At 45.1% G+C, this 16,167-nt stretch overlaps 1 protein-coding gene and 1 pseudogene across 1 annotated transcript in view; both read left to right on the top strand.

Moving 5' to 3' along the window:
- The window catches only part of NWD2 (NACHT and WD repeat domain containing 2), a 164,379-nt gene that overhangs the window by 112,202 nt on the left and 36,010 nt on the right, over positions 1-16,167 (top strand). The gene's annotated exons all lie outside the window — the stretch shown is intronic.
- On the top strand, positions 5,309-7,082 carry LOC105978920 (annotated as a pseudogene).

Below are 16,167 nucleotides of genomic sequence, written 5' to 3'. Positions count from 1 at the left end.
CAGGGTAAGAGAAGCTGCTTGGTCTAAACAGAGCGTTTCGCTCTGGGTTTCCTGGAGGCCAGGATAAATGAGGACCAACATATGGTCCGTGTCTTGTTAATTGTGCGATAGAAAGGAGACCTGTCAGCTCATCAGGAAAGGTTCACATTGTATCTTACTGGATTCTGAATGGAACATAACTCAGGTTTAATCAGGAAAGAACAAACGTGATCACGGCTGGTGTTTTTGCATTATGATATACCATCTGGCATTATCTAATTTGGGAGCCAATGCAGAAGATTACTGTATCTGAGGGTCCATGAAATGTTTCTGCCATGGTAATTTTCCCACCCAACCTCTTTAAGCAAAACTAATCGAGACTGTTCTTACGAGCAGGCTCCATCACATTTTCATTCCGTGGGATGACTTGGGCCCTGGAGGAAAGCAGCAGGAGACCAGGATGCTGCCGACAGCACCAGACTCCAGTGCAGGCTTCTACTTCCTTTTCAGTCCACATGTCTTGGTTGACTTAAGAATTCTCAAAACAATGAATAGGTTTTGCATCCTTTCAAATGCACATATTGGCTACAAAACTTGGGGTTACTACTTTTACATTAAGATAACGAAGGACTCTCCTTTTAGATCACTCACCTGACTCATGGCCAAATATTTCCCCTCTGCCAAAATTTAAAAACAATCTCCTTGTAACGTAAGATCAATTTCTCCAATATTGTTTACGTGAATTATATTTATGATCCAATCCTTCCTATAGAGGACAGGGTTTGCCTTTTCCTCTTGTTTCTCTGGAATAAACACTTTCACTGGGGTCGACAATCCCTAATTTTATTAGGGTTTATAACTTTACTAAGGTGCCCTTGTGGAGCAATGGTTAAATGCTTAGTTGCTGTGTTGGGCCAGGTTGACTAGAGAAACAAATCCAGGGATACTCGTGTGTGTAAGAGAGTTTTACAATTACAAAGAGTAATTGTTTCTTTTAAAAAAAAACTCTCAGTCCAGATCAAGTCCTTAAATCCATATTACCCCATAGTTCAATATTAGTCCATAAATCCCTCTTCAGACTCACACAGTCACATGCAAGGATGCAAAATGCAGAGAGATCACAGGCTGGTGGGTGAAAAGTCTATGGATCCAGTGGTGGTAGAAGCTGGCGCGGGTCTCCAAGTGTCTGCTCCATCTCTCCACACAGCTTGTCAACAGGAAGGTGAAGCAGAGAGAGAGTGTGCCCCACCTCCAGGGAGAAAGAAAGGAAGTTCCCAGAATCCTCATGAGAAGGCCATGCTCACAAAGAGGCATCATCAGGCTGTGACCTCATTGACAGACTAGACTCCACCCCTAGACCTATTTATTAGGTTAACATTAAATTATGTAACCACAGCTGCTAGGCAAAAGGTCTGCAGTTTGAATCCACCAACTGCTCCATGGGAGAAAATACCTGGTGTTCTTTCTACTCCCTGAAAGGATTACAGCCTGGGGTACCTTAGGAGGCAGTTTTCCCTGTCACGCAGGGTCACTATGAGCTGAAATCAACTGGATAGTTCACAGCATCATTCTGCTGCTGCTGCCACTGTAGTCTCCTCTGTATCAATGGGAGGCTATTAGAAATACCTGCTCCTACTGCAGTTCTACAATAGCAGAAACCCAGCAACCTGTGTAAGATTTTGATACATATTCAAGTTTAAACTTCACAGGACTAGGTTTCCTTTCTCAAGCTTTTGGACACTTCTCTGTCTCCCGTGTTTTTTCCTTCATTGAACCGAAGGTAAATGGAGCTAAGCCAGATTGTAGATTCCCTATCCCCAACCATCTCAAAGCTGGAGCTTCAACAACCCTGAAAATCGACTGCATCTAAACAGGCCCATATGGGTAAATTGCTTCTTTTAAAGTCCTTTATCATTAGTGTGCCTTCCCATCCACTCTAATATCCCTAGTGTTGGTCTCCAAATGCGACTCTATCTGTCCTATATTTCTTAAGTAATGAAGAAGCCCAGACTTAACAGCTCAATTTCCCAGGCAATTCTTCCAATGGGAAAATAAAGAGAAATTGCTTTTCCGCGTTGTGTTTTGGAGCATAGGCTTATTGTTTGGCAAGGATTTTTCCATTTGCCTGTGGCTATTAACAACCAAACTACTGTGAGGGGGAATTGCCCATCCTTAGTCGGAAAATTGGAGTGATGGGTGTGTAGTCCCCATGTGTGTCCCCATTATTTAGAAGTGTTACCTATAAAATAAAAATGTCCCTGATTTTTTGCTAAGGTTTAGAAAGCCAACTGAAAAAATTCTCAAGCACTCCATTTCAATTTTGTGACTAATTTCCGTGTATGCTGGCTCCTGACAAGTTCCTGATAAATGAGCATTTGCTGAAAACCAGGATGGAGTGGTCTTGCTAGTGGCGTGCGTTCTAAGCCAAGTGGAAAGTGCATTCTCTAAAACCTCCATCAGTCTGCATTGTTGGAAATGAGAATTGAGAAAACCAGGTAGCCTTTACATCAACAACAGTAGCAGTCGTTCTTCTCCCTTAGGTTTTTATCAAAACCAGAAGAACTCTATTGCCATCGAGTCAAATCCAATTCATGACGACCCCCAGTGTGTCATTGAACTGTCCTCTAAAGGGTTTCCTGTCTGGGGCCTTAGCACATCACCAGACCCGTCATCCAAGGCATCCATAGGGGATTTGGGAGGATGGGGGCTGGGGGGTGTCAAACCATTCACCTTTTGGTTCCTAGCCTAACATTGAACCATTTGCACCCGCCAGCGACAGCATGTTTTTTAAAAGATATACTTCAAAGCAAACTTTGATAGGACAGACAGAGCATTACGTACTCAGTAACATGTACCATCCTAATTGATCTTGGGTAGTCATTTTCTACAAGATGCTGCTCTTTGCCAAGCAGAACAAATGGCCCACCTTTCTGAAATAGCCCATGAGGTGTATTTGTTCATTTTTACTTTTTTTTTACCATTTTATTGGGGGCTCATACAACTCTTATCACAATCCACACATCCATCCATTGTGTCAAGCTCATTTGTACATTTGTTGCCATCATCATTCTTAAAACATTTGCTTTCTACTTGAGCCCCATGATGTGTATTTGTGTGACTCCCTTCCACTTACCTGATTCCTATAACCATCTTTTCTCTCTCCTACTTAGCAAAAAAAGAAGAAAAAGCCCCATTTCCCATTTTATTGGGAAAAATAATGTCAGCCATGAATAGACACACACACACACTCCGTTGTCCCACCTCACCTCCCACATACCAATCCCCGCCATGTGCCCTTGCTTTCTGAATGTCGGCAAGAAGAACTGCTCTCCAGGCACCAGCTTCCTCTCAGCTGCGGTCTGTCGGTGGGATCTGCTCTGTGAACCTTAGCGTTTGAGCTGTGTCCTGTCAGTTCCTCCTCTCTGTAGCGTCTTCCCAGGGGGTGCGGACCCGCTGTCTCTCACTTCCACCCAGCCTATCACTTTGTCATCATCATCATCATCATCGCTCACCTGGACTTGTGACCAGTGCCTCCCACTGGATGTCACTCTTCTCCTTTTATCCAATATTTTACGCCAGAAAATATCTTTTTTAAAAGATATAGCTCATCATTGCCAAACCCTCCCCCCTAAAATGCTCGGTATTATGCAAAGTAGATTAGGGGGGGAAATTCTTACTATGAGTCTCCAGGTCTCCCTGGATCACTAACTCTGGGCCCTGTGTTTTCGTTTCCTGGACCACTATCTCTCCCAGACCTCTCTTCCTAGTCCTTCAGGCTGCTTGCTCTTCATTAAGGCTCGATGCCCACCTTCAGCCCTCTGAACTTTTTGCTGTGGTTGGTCTTCGTGTGCTCTGGTTCAAGTCCATGGCGCTCGCCTCTGTGAAATCCTTCTATGCTGTTATTGTAACAGTGCTTGGCAGTTTGGTTTGCTGTTTATGTCTGAAATCAGGAACAGTTTCCTTTCCATCTTTTTATCTTTCTCCATGCCAATCATTTACCCAAATTAGATGTTTACAGTCCACAGTTACAATATACTGAAATATATTGTATTCTATTAACCAGGTGAATGTTAACAGAAGAATTGGAGGGGGGGTGGAGACTTTTGCCTCATTTTTATCAGATGTTTTCCTACTTTGTATTATTGATTACATGCAATGGTTATCATCCATCTCTGAAATATGTGTGCATTGATCAATTGAATGCCACTTTAAGGCAGTGTTTTGGGGACCTGGGTTTAAAGTAGAGTCCCTGGGTGGTAGAGTGGTTAACATGTTTGGCTGATAGCCAAAAGGTTGAAGGTCAAGTCCACCCAGAGGTGCCTTGAAAGAAAGAGTAGGAGATACACTTCCAAAGAACCAACCACTGAAAGGAACAGTTTCCTCTGACCCACAGGGTCCCCGTGAGTCTGGATCGGTCGGACAGTGGCTGATGTGTGTGTGCAGTGCAACCAGGAGGCTGGGATCAGGCCTTCTAGCCTGTACTTTTGGTTCGTCAGTTCAACCAGCTAAATGGGTTTGGGCAGTCATTTAGGTATTAGGACAACTCAGTTTCCTCATCTATAAAACGAGGGGTTAGTGTCTCTCAGGTGTTTAACAAACTTCTTGTTGGTAGTTGCCGTCAAGGTGATGCTGACTCATACTGATCTGTTGGAAATTAGTGGAAAGTCTTAAGACTGAGAATGTAGGCGTCTGTGAGCTGAAACTGACTGATATTGGCCATTTTCAATCAGAAAGTCATATTGCGTACTGACGCAGGAAGGACAGATTGAAGAGGAATGACACGTGTTTCTTAGTCATCGACATCATCTTATGTTGGCTTTGGTTACACAACAGTCTAATAGTTACTTGAGACTGATTAGATTCTCATGGTTTAGGAAACTGTACTCGGAACACTGAGGAAATCCTGATGGTGCAAAGCTCCCACCAAGTTATTAAATATCTTACAAAGCAGGTTATCAGGTCCATCCCTGGAGCCACCAAGAGCAGTCTCCCAGATGAAAAGTTATTGGAGGAAATTGCCACCTCCGCAGAAGCTATAATCTAACCACTCATTCATCCAACAGATGTTCAGTAAGCACAGTGAAGAAGGATGTCATTGTCATGAATGGGGGCCCGACTTAATCTCAGCTAACAACTACAACCATCTGTGTGCCAGGCCCTGCCCTAGACATTGAAATACAATGTTGAATGAGACAGATAGGACCTTAAAGTCTTAGACTCACAATGTGGAGGAAAACACAATGAACAAAAACACAAATAACGGGAGTGTGGGAGCCGCTGCGGGCAGCGCGCGGTAGCTGAGGTGCGGCGTGGGGCTGCCAGGCCGCGCCAGGCAGGTTGCTTGCAGGTTTCCCTGGACAAGTGACAGGATGCAGCACGCAGCGGCGCTGGCTCGGCGGGGCTGCAGGCTCCGGACTCCGGGCCCCTGGACCCGAAGTCAGAACAGCGTAGCAGTGGAGGCCTCGGCGATGCTCAAGGTGCGGCCGAGCGGAGCCCGCGTGAGCGCATCCTCATGCTCCAGCCAATGAACCCGCAGGTGAAGGCTGTGGAGTACGCAGTGCGGGGACCCATCATGCTCAAGGCCGGGGAGATCAAACTGGAATTGCAGCGGGGTATCAAAAAACCATTCACTGAGGTCATCCGTGCCAACATCGAGGATGCCCATGCCATGGGCCCCCAGCCAATCACCTTCCTCCGACAGGTGATGGCACTCTTCACCTACCCTAACCTGTTGGACAGCCCCAGCTTCCCAGAAGATGCTAAGACACACGCCCGGAGGATCCTACAGGCTTGTGGTGGGAACAGCCTGGGGGCTTACAGTGCTAGTGTCAACTGCATCCGTGAAGACGTGGCTGCCTACATCACCAGGAGAGATGGTGGTGTGCCTGCAGACCCTGATAATATTTACCTGACAACCGGAGCTAGCGACGGCATTTCCACGACCCTGAAGATCCTTGTCTCCAGGGGCGGCAAGTCCCGGACAGGCGTGCTGGTCCCCATCCCGCAGTACCCCCTCTAATCAGCTGTCATCTCTGAGCTCGATGCCATCAGGTGAACTATTACCTGGATGAGGACAATTGCTGGGCCCTGATTGTGAACGAGCCCCAGCGTGCTGTGCGGGAAGCCAAAGAGCACTGTGACCCCAAAGTACTCTGCATCATCAACCCCTGGAACCCCACAGGTCAGGTGCAAAGCAGAAAGTTCATGGAAGACGTGATTCACTTTGCTTGGGAAGAGAAGCTCTTTCTCCGGGCTGATGAGGCGTACCAAGACAACGTGTACTCTCCAGACTGCAAATTCCACTCCTTCAAGAAGGTGCTTTACAAGATGGGACCCGAGTATTCCGGCAACGTGGAGCTGGCCTCCTTCCACTCCACCTCCAAGGGCTACATGGGCGAGTGCGGCTACATGGAGGTGATAAACCTGCACCCTGAAATCAAGGGCCAGCTGGTGAAGCTGCTCTCAGTGCGACTGTGCCCCCCAGTGTCTGGGCAGGCTGCCATGGACATTGTTGTGAACCCCCCAGTGCCGGGAGAGGAGTCCTTTGAGCAGTTCAGCAGGGAGAAAGAGTCTGTCCTGGGTAATCTGGCCAAAAAAGCTAAGCTGACAGAGGACCTGTTTAACCAAGTCCCAGGAATTCACTGAAATCCCTTGCGGGAGCCATGTATACATTTCCTCGGATCTTCATCCCAGCCAAAGCCATTGAGGCAGCTCAGACCCATATAATGGCCCCAGACATGTTCTACTGCTTGAAGCTACTTGAGGAAACTGGCATCTGCGTGGTGCCCGGCAGTGGCTTTGGGCAGAGAAAAGATACTTACCACTTCAGAATGACCATCCTGCCTCCAGTGGAGAAGCTGAAGACGGTTTTGCAGAAGGTGAAAGACTTTCATATAAAGTTTCTGGAGAAGTCTGCCCGAGGAACACCCAAGGTGGCCGAGGGGACCTCCCTCTCAGGCTACCTGGGCCAAACTGAACCCACCCCCCCAGCGACTCTGCCTCAGGCCTCACCGGAGACTTCTTTCTCTGTGCCTTGTGGTTGGGGGCACTTCTCTTCTGAGCAAATGTGAACTCGTGATGTCTTGGCGGCCCTGCTTTATGATGGAGCCTCAGCTGATGGCCAAGGTTCTTGGAATCTGTTTCTTCCAGGAAGTTCATTTAGGGTTTCAACAACCAGTAAGAGGAAGATGTTTCAGATCTGGAGAAGGCGGGAGGTGCAGGAAAAATGGATGGCTTCATCACAGTTAGGATTGGGCACTCACCATTGTCACCCAGGAAATAAAATCCTTAGCTGTGGGGAAATCGACAAGTCGAGCCTGGATGTCCATTGGGCTCAGACAAGGCCCAGCATTCTAGGCTAGAGGCAGGACAAGAACGACAAGAGCAGTTGTATATGGGGTTGGACAGGATGGAACAGGCACTGAGGACTTCAACCAAGACGGGAGGGTCCTGCAGGAGATGAGTGGCTATGTCTTCCCTTTGGAGCTGTACAAGAAGTGGGTGAGGGCCCTGAACACACGGAGGGCTTTGGGTGTAGAAGTCGGCTGAGATCTCATTTGAGCAGTTGGCCTGGGTACGTCAGCCACTGCTAGCAGCAGCAGGAGCAACGAAAGCCTGACTCGTGTCTGTCCAATTGTTTCAAGCTGCCTTAGTTCATTTCTTACCTCTTTACCTTTATCGGGTAAAGTACGTGGTAGACCGACTGCTGTAGAGTTTTGTTTCTAGAAGTGTTTTGCCTCCACTTTTTCAGCTGTCTGTCCTCCCAAACTCTGAGTACTACATACTGTAGCATCCTATCTTCAGTCTGGCCAAGCTTGCAACTTCCCTGGCACTGGCCAGCCTGCTGAGAGTCTGACCCAGATACCAGGGAAGTGTCTACAGGCAGCAACAGGCTTCCTCCCATCTCCTTTGTGGAGAGCCCTCCCACCGACCCACTTGCCTGCTCCAGTGAGCAGTTAGTGAAGCCTGAGGAGTGAGTGAGCTGAGGAATCTGGGGGCACAGCAAGTCCCCAAATGGAACTGAAGAAGCTGGAGAAAGAAATCTGAAGAGAGATTTGGAAGCAGCTTTGATACTAGAATGTCCACAGTAGTTCCATGCAATAGAAAACGTCATATTCTAATCACTTACGGCAATGCTGCAGTCCCTCTGCAGAAAGTGGAAACCGTCTCAAATAACACGAGGGAGTGTTTTGGAACTTGCTTTTCCTTCAAACTGATAAAGACACCTTCATGCTGGGTCCACCGCAGAGTGTAGTGTGCCCCAGGGCGCAGGACATCCAGCTCGGGGCTTCGAAAGAGGAGCAGAGGCCGCTCAGCATACTCTCTGTGAAGGAAGGTGACATGGTAGAAGCTACTGTAGCTTTTATATTTTTGTAACCATTTTTCATGGGGAGAGGAGGGATTAGTATTTGTAGTCTTAACACGGTCAATCATTTTTTTTATAAATCTCTGAATTCAGATGATAAATAACCCCTAAGCACTTGGCAATGTTTACATGATTTTTTTAAATTGATGCCGTATGCATTTGACTTGCTCGACAGCAAACAAGAGGTCCGCTTGTCTTAGAAGGCTGACTGGGAACACTGATCTCAGTAGATGTGGTTTTCTACACACAGATTCTATTCTGGTGCCTTCCCTGATTGGGCACCACCAGAGAGAGCCAGCTGTCCTGTGGGGCCACACTTTGAATCCGCACCTGTGATGTTTCCCATCATTCATCCAGGTCTGAGCATGGGTGATCCTGAGAAGCCATAGGCTGCACTATACCTCGGGCTCTCCTGCCTTGTCCCTGGGGGTCAGGCCAGGTGATTCTGTTCCGATGTGTGGCATTCGCATGAAGAGCGGACACAGGCCTGCCTGTGCTTGTTTTCCTATCTGGATTCTGACAGGCATCTCTTGACAATGGTACCTAATGATAGCACTACAGGAAATGTCTAAACAATAAAATACATGTTAAAAATGAAAAAAAAAAAAAGACACGAATAACAGTGAAAAACGATTTTGGCTGGGGAGACAGGGAAGTATTGAAGCACGGCGTGGGAATAGATATGTGGATGACTGCGAGGATTTGGATAGCCATGAAAGACTAGCCAAGGAGGTCAGAGCTGAGTTGAGACTTAAGTGATTAGAGTCTCCGCACAGACAGATGCCTCAGACACCAGGTACATCACCTAAGTGAAGACTCAGGTGGGCCTATTCCAGGAGACACCCATCCTCTGTCAATCGGTCTGACTGTGGTGACTTGCTTGTTGCTCTGATGCTGGTTGCTATGCACACCATCAGTGTTTCAAACTCCAGCAGGTCCCCATAGGAGTCAAGTTTCAATAGAACTTACAGACTAAAATTAGACCAGAAAAACAGGAATAGTCAGTTCCATTTTAAAGGATCAACCACTGGAAACGTTATGAATTGAAGTGAGCATTGTCTGATATAGTGCTAGAAAATAAGCCCTTCAGATTGACAGACACTCAAAATAGAACAGGGAAGAGCCGCTGCTTTCAAAGTAAAATCAAACTAATGACGTGAATGGAGTAAAGCTGTGGGGACCTTCAATGCTGATGTGGCACAACTCAAAATGAGAAGCAACAGCTCCAAACATCTATACTGATCAGAACTTGAAATGTACAATGTATGAATCTAGGAAAATTGGAACTTATCAAAAATTAAGTGGGAAGCTTTAAGACGAATAATGCAGGCCTTTGAGTGAGCTGAAATGGACTGATATCGGACCATTTGCTATGAGAAAATCATACCGTGCGGTATGCAAGGAAGGACGAAGAGGAATAGCATGGCATGTATCATCAAAAAGAACATTTTAAGATCCAGCCTGCAGTACAGTATTATCAATGACAGGAATATCGATACACTCGCAAGGAAGACCAGTTAATACTTTCATTCAAATTTACGTTGCAACCATTAATGCCATTGACTTAGTGGAAGTGTGTTTTGGAGCCTCAGGAAGAGTAAGGGCTCTTGCCTTCTACTTATTGTATCTTTCTCTCCGTTTAACTGACTAATGAGTGGATTGTTTTTCTAAATTGTATTTTGTTACTGAGAATACATGCAGCAAAGCATACACCAGGTCAACAGTTTCTACAATTTTGTGATACTGGTTACATAAAGTATGAATTGTTATCCTCATTGTGAATGCTTCCTTTGTGCTTCCAGTTCAGATCCATAGTGCCCACCTTTGTGAATCTATTGTGTTCTTTTGTAACGGTATGAGTATTGCAGTTATTTGTGTGTGTGCCTATGAACAGGGACACGTGCATGCAAGCGGCCAAATTGTAGGAGTTGAGCAATCTTGTGGAGAGAGATTCAAAAGGTGTGTAAAGAAGCTTTCCTCTGAAAGATCTTTTTTTCCTAATGTTCATTGCAGCATAGCAGAGGATCGGGGAGTAGTTAACCTAGTGGGTGGCTAACAGCAATGCTAAGTGGAATGTAACAGAACAGAGCAGAAAATAGTAAAATGGAAAATATCAAAGTGCCTTGCATGAAGTACAGTTGAAAATTATTCACTGAAACAGATGGTTGGACCTACTCCTAGAATTTCTGATTCAGTAAGTCAAGGGTGGAACCTGAGAATTTATACTTTTATGTGCCTACCAATATCTTCAGTCTGAAATTGGTGAAACATTCAATCAAGTTTGTATTGATAATTGTGTTAGTCGTGGTTGACTAGAGAAACAAATTCATAGACATATGTGTACAAGAAAGAGCTTTATATAAAGATTAATCATATATTAAGAAAACATCCCAGCCCAGTTCAGATCAAGTCCATTAGTCCAATATTATCCCATAGGTCCAATACCAGTTTATAAATTCCTCTTCAGACTCACGCAACGCATGAATGACACTGAATGCAGCAATATCACAGGCCAGTGGGTGGAAAGTCTTATGGATCCAGTGGTGATGGAAGCATGTTAGCGCTGGCGTGGGTCTCCATGTGGCTCCTCCAGCTCCAGAGCTCTTGCTCCATCAGCATAGCTCCATGTGGCTTGTCATCAGGAATGCCTCGCCGGGAGAGTGTGTGTCCCACCACCAGGGAGGAAGACAGGAGTTCCCAGAGTCCTCAGGAGAAGATCATGGCTATGCAGAGGCATTATTTGCTTTGACCTGATTAACAGGCTAGACTCCACCCTGTCACAAGTTGACAGGAGATTATGTAACTGCCACAATAATTATTGGTGATTAGAATGCAAAATGGAAACAAAGAGGAGGGAACAGTAATTGGAAAATATTATCTCAGTGATAGAAACAGGGCAGATGATCCCATCAGGACCAGTGGTGTGAGTGCCGATACTGGGAGCGTAGAGGAAGGGTGGGTTGGAAAGGGGGAACCGATCACAAGGATCTACATATAACCTCCTCCCTGGGGAACAGACAACAGAAATGTGGGTGAAGGGAGATGTCGGACAGGGCAAGATATGACAAAATAATAATTTATAAATTATCAAGGGTTCATGAGGGAGGGGGGAATGGGGAGGGAGGGGGAAAATGAGGACCTGATGCCAGGGGCTTAAGTGGAGAGCAAATGTTTTGAGAATGATGAAGGCAATGAATGTACAAATGTGCTTTACACAATTGATGTATTTATGGATTACGATAAGAGTTGTATGAGCCCCTCATAAAACGATTTAAAACAAACAAAAAAACAGAACTCATGATACAATTTTGCAAGACTAATGACTTCATCATAGGAAATAACCTTCCTCATCTCACATACTCCGAACATGTTACCAGGAGAGACCAGTCTCTGTAAAAGAATATCCACTTGATAAAGAAGTTCAGCAATAAATAAATAAGAAAATAAAGAAGTTCAGTGCACACACACACACAGAAGACCTTTAATGAAATGCTAGAAATGATGGGCTCTGTGGTAGTTATATAACCATTTGTCAATTTGAGGATTAAGAGTATAAGGGTGGAGTCTAGTCTTTCAATCATTGTATAGCCAATGAGGCTTCTGTGTGGGCATGGCCTTCCTCCAAGGATTCTGAGAATTCTGGTATTTTTCTCCTTGGAGGCAGGAGAGACTCTTCCAGCTCACTCCCTGAGAGATGCTCTACTGACAAGATACATGGCACTATGCTAATAGACCCCATGTCCTGGGAACTGGAGAAGCCACATAGAGACCCCTGCCAGCACCATGATCTGTACAACTCCATTGGATCCACAAGACTTCCCACCCACTGGCCTGTGATCTTCCTGCATTTTGGCGACATTGCATGTGTTTCGTGAGTCTGAAGAGGACATTATAGATTGGTATCAGACATATGGGCTAATATCAGACTTATGGACTTGATCTAGACTAGGCTGGGATGCTTTTTAATGTATAATTACCCTTTATATAGTTATTTCTTATATACATATCAGTGTGTCTATGAATTTGTGTCTCTAGTCTATGCAGGCTAACACAGGCTCAAACAAAGCATGATCTAGAAATTGGTGCAGGACCAGGAATTGTTTCCTTTTGATGGACATAGAGTTTTATAAGTCAGAACTGATTGAACAGTAACATACATGTGTATGCATGTGTGTGTGAGAGAGAGAGAGAGGCTGGGTTGTCTAGAGAAACCGAGTCAGTGACTCACATATATATAAGAAAGAACTGTATATCGAAGTAATTGTCTATCAAGAAGGCATCCCAGCCCAGTCCAACCCAAGGTTACAGGTCTGGTACTGGCCAGACCCCTCTGGATACCTCGTAGTTGCAGGCTGATTACTCATGAAGGTGAGAAGCAGGGAGGTCACAGGCGGGTGAGTGCAGCATTGTGTAATCCAAGGTCAGTGGGAACATGGCAAGGGGTAACAGCTCTCTAGGTCATTGGCCTATGTGGAGCCACCCTGGAGGCAGAACGAGTGTCCCAGCAGGAGGGAGAGAAGGGCCAGAAGAAGGGAATTTCTCCCCAATTCTCATTAAAAAGGCCACACACCCCAAGGAGGCATCACCAGGCTACCACCTGATGGATAGGTTGGCCTCCACCCCTCCACTTTCCCACAGGTTCAAGTTGGCACAAACCCTCACTGCCACAGTGTGTGTGGTAACAGAATCATAGTATAAAAGGTGTTTCTTGGTGTATGTCTCAGTCAAAAAGAGTTTGAGAGACATTACTCTACCTCATAAATTAAAGGAGCTAGTATTTTTATCATTTTACCCAAAATGCTCTGACATGCATTATGTCAGCCCACTTTAACAGTCTTGCTATATAGGTGGGAATATGAAATATTAATGTCATCTTATACATGAACCCCTCAGGACCAGTGGTTAGAGTGGCAATACCAGGAGGGTGGAGGGAAGATGAGGTAGCAAGGGGGAACTGATTACAAGGATCTACATATAACCTCCTCCCTCGGGATGGACAATAGAAAAGTGGGCAAAGGGAGACATCGGGCAGTGTAAGATATGATAAAATAATAATAATTTATAAATGATCAAGGGTTCCTCCCTCCCTCAACATAAGGGAGAAAGGAACAGGGAGGGGGGGAAATGAGCGATACCACAGGCTCAAGTGGAAAGCAAATGTTTTGAGAATGATGAGGGCAACAAATGTACAAATGTGCTTGACACAGTGGATGTATATTTGGACTGTGATACGACTTGTATGAGCCCCCAATAAAATGATTTTTTTTTTAAAGAGGCAGAGCATTTAGAGCCAGATCTAATTAGGAGATCCTAATTAGAATAAGGTCTAATTAAGCCAGCTATTTGGCCTAATACAGATCAGAGCCAGAACTGAGATTGGAAAATGTTACATTGTAATTTCTTTGCTGATTGAATGAATTTCCAAGCCACTTAAAGGGTGTCTATGCTTATTGTAAGGATTATCAAGAAATTCTCTAAAGATATTTTTAAATTTACAAACAATCTGTAAGCAAAAATTCACGTTGAATTATGCTGGTTTTATGCTAAGGTGACAGCCTAAATTTCTAACCTTCTACCCTTAGACGTTACCTTGTTTGAAAATACGGGTCTTTCTTAGAAGATATTATCAGCTATACCGGAGTATGGTTGGTCTTAAACATAACCCGTTCTGAGTAGTTTATTATTAAAGAGGAGGACAGATAGAGACCAAGAGCCACCTTGTGGAGAAAACAACATGTAAGGTTCTACCTGTCTACAAAGTAAAGGAAGGTTAAAGAAATGTCCAGCACTACCCAAAACTGAGAAAGACAAGACGGTTTCTCTAAAGCCCACAAGATCCCTGACTTCCCAATTCTAGCCTTTTGTGGGAACTGGATGGAGCCAGCTGGATGAACTGCCTTCTCTAGAGACGAGTCATCATAGAATGTGCCCGAGTGAGTTTCCTCAGGAATTTCTCATCTCAAGGAAAGAGGTGTCAAGGCATAAAAACATGGTCTCAAACAATGGGTGAAGGTTGAAGGTGGGGACGTTGACAATAGGAACGTAGGGTTGCTTCTGAGTACAGTGTATCTACCTAGCCTGAGGCGGGAAGAGGTCATAGCACACAAAGCAAGAAAACAAGGGACCCTGGGACCTCAGGAGTGCCAGAGCCAGTGCGCCTGCAGTGACCTAAGAAGAGCACGTGCCACCTGGGCAGCCGGGAGAGATGGTGGGAGATGAAGACAACCTGCTGCCTTTGACATCAGTCACTAGCAGCCGTCTCCCATGTATGCTTCCACGTCTGAACCCTTGGCCTAACGTCTTGATGCATCACTAGCATCGTGGACACTGGGGACAGTAGCAGCAACCTCACCTTCATTCTCAGTAAGCAGCCACTGCTTTGGGCAGTGTTCCAGGCACATCGTCTTAAGCAAGGAGGGCCTTGGAGAGAGCAGAGGTGCCAAGGCCACTGTGCCCCAGAACGTACCTGAAATCCCCCAAGGCTTCCCAGGCTGCTTCTGGAGGAATCTGGGGGATTCTGAGCTCCGCAGAGAGAACAGAGGTAAACCCAGATAAACCTTATTTTGTGGCAATGATTTTGACTTAGTGTATCACAGCCTGGGACATATGAATAACATAGGTATCACTGCCCCCTATTGGAAAGGCTTTTGAACATCTGTCTCCATGTTTGAGTCCGTTAAGAAAGAAAGGTGATGAACTTCAAATGCACAGCCATTTTAATGACATCCATTTAAATGCAGTTTAACATGTTGTGTCACTACCATCTCACAAGAAGGATTATTATACAAGATACTCAGAGGATTGATCAATGTGAAATTCCAATTAAGAATTGGGCCCAGACTGAAAGAACACCTGTAAGTGACAGTAGACTTTCCTCAGTTCAGGTCTTATTAATAAATACCCACTGATACTGCTGGGGTCCTCCCCTATACAGTTAACCCTTGACAAGCCAGCACGCTTTTCTTCCAGCTTTCCGGCCCAGAGCACACTGGCCACAGCCCCTCCCTACTTAACAGGAAGAGACTTGTCTTGGAACTGTAGACCAGCAGTGTGCCAGGCAATCCAGCTTTGCGGGGAAGGCTTTCAAAGCAGAGGAGAGACCTCAACAGGGTGTGCACATGCAAGCAGATTTGAAAGAACCCTAAGGCAGCCTGAGAGGAGGGCTTGCCCTAAAAAGTAGCACTATGGGACGTGAGAGCCTGCTGTGGACCAGACACTGTGGGATGCATCCAAGCAGAGATCAGAAGCAGGCAGGCTGGACAGGGCTGCAAGTACTAGACACCACAAGGTACCAAAACATGACTGGAATCTTCGTGTATCAAGAAGTTGGGTCTGATCATGGTATTTTTTTTATCATGGTATCTTTATATGTTAAATATAAACTGGCACCATTTTCATTTTCCATAATGCCTTCAATGTTTTCTGGTTTTGAGGTGGGATAATTAGCATTACTTATAAAAGGAAAAGATTTCATTGTAATTTTAAAGGATGGATTATTCTTACAAAGGAATATTACACTGCTCAAAAGAATAAACTAATTCTAAATGTATCAACATCTAACGATCATCCAAAATCATGAAAAGGAGGCATCATATAGCTCATATACATAAATTATGTAAATTTGAAAGTACAAAGTACATGTGTACATTTTATATATAAATGGACTGAGAGTATACAACACATATATAATACAAGTTTGATTTGGAGACGGAGTGGGGAATTGGCTGGTCAAAAGGGAATTTAACTTTATTATACTTTTATCTGGTTCATTTGAACATGAGAACTGTTGAAATGAGGTCTGAGTAGCCAAAGGCAAAAGGAAC

The sequence above is a fragment of the Echinops telfairi genome, unplaced genomic scaffold (assembly GCF_000313985.2).
Source record: "Echinops telfairi isolate 266 unplaced genomic scaffold, ASM31398v2 ScPeMD7_7468;HRSCAF=8506_0, whole genome shotgun sequence".
Taxonomy (NCBI): Eukaryota; Metazoa; Chordata; class Mammalia; order Afrosoricida; family Tenrecidae; genus Echinops; species Echinops telfairi.
The sequence above is the reverse complement of the archived record's forward strand: the minus strand, read 5'-3'. Positions and strand labels throughout refer to the sequence as shown.